General features: G+C 41.8%; 1 pseudogene; it reads right to left on the bottom strand.

Annotated features, from left to right (window-relative positions):
* Window positions 1-872: 872 nt before the first annotated feature.
* Window positions 873-3,294, bottom strand: LOC140926499 (contactin-associated protein-like 2; annotated as a pseudogene).
* Between the last annotated feature and the right edge of the window lie 736 nt (window positions 3,295-4,030).

Here is a 4,030-nt window from a genome sequence, read left to right as displayed (position 1 = left end):
CCAATATCTATAAGCCTTATGGTTTCTTTTTGGGCTTTCTCACTACGTTGCTTCTGCGTATTCTTGTAGTCTTGTCCTTTATTCATCGTGTTACATTAAACTGAAACTCTGAAACACTATTGTGCCAGCCTAGCACTTTCGGGAACACAGTGCGGCCTGACTTCCATTCAGGAGAACATCCCTAAAAATCCATTCCGATCATCTCTTTTGTCTCAACATGCATTTGACTTAAAGGTGCCGTTTATACGGAGAAAAGCTGTCGCGGGAAAGAGGGTAACCTTCCCAGCCGAGACAACGGTTAGCAAGCGTTCATATGAGAAAAATGTTGACCCCTTTGCCAACCTTTTGCCCGAGCTAACAGCATTCGCGCATGCTCTGATTGTCTGAAACAGCACTCGAACTCTGATTGTCTCACCTTGACCAAGTTGATCCGGCTGGGCGAGCCAAAGTTATTGTGTGCAAAAAAGTTGGCCCGACTAGGAAGGTGACGCTACTATCCAAAAAGGGTTACCTGGCTAGGCGGGTCACCCTTATAGCCAATCCAACTTTTTGTTTTTCGTGTGAACGGTTTGGCAAGTTCAATAAGGAGATATAGCAAACGTTTGCAGGTTAGGTCAATTGATTGTCTATACGAAAATGATACACAAAATACAATTACAGTCAACTCCCTCTGAGACGGACACCTTTGGGACCGGCAGTAAGTGTCCGTCTTAGAGAGATGGCCATCTTATAGAGAGTCAAATAAAGGGAGTAAGGAAAGGCAGGGACCAACTCTAGGTGTCCATTTTACAGAGGTGTCCGTCTTATAGAGGTGTCCGTTAAGAGAGAGTCGACTGTAGTTGATTTTTATTATCTGAGTGCAGTTTGCTTTATCAGACGATACCATAACATTTTAATTTCCCCAGAGTATGGTAACCTTGTTCATTCGTGTCTCCAGTGTCTCCAAACCTGAGCTGCTTGACCGGAAGCTTTGTTTTGTTGGTAAGGAAACCACTGTCTTCACGCCACACGTTGTCGTTTTTATCGCAATTACAACCACGTCTGGGGTTTGCACATGTATTGTTCATTCCACAGGCGCATTTGCCATCAGTTGCTCCGCCCCAGTACGTCATCTTATCATCATCACGTGACACCCACCATCCGAATGGACCGTTTCCATTGGAATTCAAAACCTTGAATGATAACACTCATACCTGATAAACTGTTCACAGCGCAGGGAGACTCTGGTGAGATTCGCTAGCTGAGACAGACTCACTCCAGTGTAATGAATGTCACGCAAGTAGGTACCTTTAGGTTCGTATCCTTTCACCAAGGTTCTGTTCTCGCTGTCGTGACTGATGACTGCCACGCCAACTCCATTTTTGTCAGTCATGTCACAGATGACGTCATACATAGGAAGCAAGCCACCTTCTCCATCAGGGTCAATGACGTAGCTTCCACTCTCTGCTCTAGGCTCAATCTTCTTTAGGTCACTACATGATTTGGCTAAACACAGAGATTGAAAATAACCAGGATTAGATATAAATCAAAACTCTTGGGATATTCCCCAGGAACTAACTGACGATTACTTGCACTTCCTTGGTGTGCATGTGGCTTCATCAGTTACACTGCTTTAACCCACTCGCACTCGAGCCACACATTACCGATTGTGCATATCATCGTCCATTGTACCACCTGTGACGTCATCACTCCTGCGTTCATGGACAGTTTTGACCGCTAACATGTACTGTATAGCAAAGACAGATCGTTCGAACCATACCCAAACGTGTAAGATTCAGTTTAACGTGACAGAGGAATACTCAAAAACGTCTACAGTTGACCAGAAAATTCCTTTGAAAATCTTTTTTGTTGACACTACCAGAACCCTACTCCCTGTCAAAAAAAGTTCCCGATCTTCGGGACTTTAGCTAAACGTCAGCTGAAACGTTTCCCACTAAAATGAAGTCTAGTAGAAGACGTAGAATGTTTATCAATAAAAGAAAGAAAGAAAGAAAGAAAAGAAAAAGAAGCTGGGAAGAAAAGAAAGCGAACGTTAGCCTTCTACTCAATTCCTCAAAAAAATACCTCTCTCTTACTAAGGCCCTAATCAGTTGATCTTTCTTTAAAAGTATGGTTTAAGCCAAATGTGCAATAAAAATTGTTGCATGCACGTACCTGCACGACAGTTTGTTCCGGGGAATCCCGGAAGACATATACAACGAAACCCTTTACTTGTGAATCCAGCTTGACATGTCCCGTTGTTTAGACATGGACTACTGCTGCAGGGATTCTGGAATAAGGAGCAGCAATCAAAAACAACTACCAGATTATAAGTATATTAGAGGGCTTAAGAATGGACAAACCGATAGCCGGAAGTCAAAACTTCATTCATTAGAGTCAACAGGTGTAATGTAAGATGTTCGATGTAGAATGTTTGATTTCTTAGTCGTAAAAATCGTGAAAGCCGTTTGTGTGTCTTGTCTCGCTGCTGATAAATTTCCGTATATTTTTTTCATACGCAAATAATTTGCCTTTCATAGACGAAAACTTCTTTATTAATTAACCCCGTTACTAGGAGAAATTGTTACAGCGTTAGCCGCAAAAAAGCAAAGTATTAAGGTAGCCCAAAGCCATCACCCCATCACTTTAAGAAATATATAAACAAGACTTTGAATGAAAAAATGCTCCTATCGGTACAGGCTTATTGTCGTTTGTTAGTTCAAAAACGTCTTGAACGAACCATTTAAGCGATCTTGATATCAAACTCGCTAAGTTCCAGTAGCAGGCTGTGTAGCGAGCGTTTCCACTTGAGATCGTCGAGAAAAGCTGGGACGAGAGCATTTATTTTACTCTTGCCCCAACTTTCGCGCAATAACACAACCGGAAACGCTTGCTACGCAGGCCATCCCACTAGCGGAATAAAAATTTGACGTTAGATCTTATTTTAAACTAAATGTCAGCCCCCATTAACCTTTATGAACAGCCTCGTCACCGAGGTCGCTAGAGATTCTGTATCTAAGATGAGTTCCAAACAAAAGCGCTTACCTCGATGGCCAGATAAGTGTGGGCATCTTTGGTCCTTAGATCAAACACAAATTCCTTTTCTGCAGTGGCGTTATTCAATTCGCATTTCATCTTTCCTTCTGTCAATGGTCTCATATTGATGGACACACAGTTGGGCTCCATATAACACTTCACTCGACAGCTCCCTTCATTGGGTGCGGTTTCACTTCTGATCACGTGATCTGTCAGGACTTTGTTTGGTACAGGTTCTTTAAACACTATGATGCGGCCCTCCTCAGCTGGGATGATTAGAAAAACTTAAAGTTTAACCTCTTGTGGACATAGAAATTATCATTAATATTAATAAGTATCATTCTTTTTTCAAGGGACTGATTAATTACATGGAAGGTAGCCTGTTCCAAGCGTTCAGATAGTGCATGAGGATCCGCAAGAGACTTTTTTTTGCGATCAGCATGATTTCTTAGTTGCTACGGACGCTTTGTTTTCAAAAGGTGACAAGAGAATTTCCTGCTGTGGGAATTTAATTAGTACATTAATTTCTGGCCAAAAAACGTAATCCGATAAGGTGTCAACCCTGTCATATGCCACTACAGTAGTAATCCTTTTGAAAGCTCAGAACGTGTTCAAGATAGTAAAAACCAGATGAAAATACAACGCTATCCATTGTAAAAATTAAAATAAAGCAAAATTAAAACAATTTTGCTTATAGTAAAGTGTATGCCTTGCAAAACCTTCAAGTTGCGTTCTAGATAATTTTTTGGCCAGATTTCAGCACGAGGAATCCACGCGCCAGGACGCGCGGACAGCAATGATCAAGAAATAAAGCGGAAGAACGAATTGTCTTATCAAAAATATATTTTCCCTTTCAAACTGAAATGCTTCAAGGCTAAACGAGATTTTGCCTAATGCGACTGGCCGGTGCTATCTCACGATAGCCGATCTGTAGCGAAGACACGGAGTCCAGTGTAAATATTGAGCCGCTTTTTAGGCATGCGGTTGACTGCAGTCTTTATTTATGCGTCGTAAT

Source organism: Porites lutea, chromosome 2, assembly GCF_958299795.1.
Source record: "Porites lutea chromosome 2, jaPorLute2.1, whole genome shotgun sequence".
NCBI classification, from domain to species: domain Eukaryota; kingdom Metazoa; phylum Cnidaria; class Anthozoa; order Scleractinia; family Poritidae; genus Porites; species Porites lutea.
This window is presented reverse-complemented; position numbering and strand designations above follow the sequence as displayed.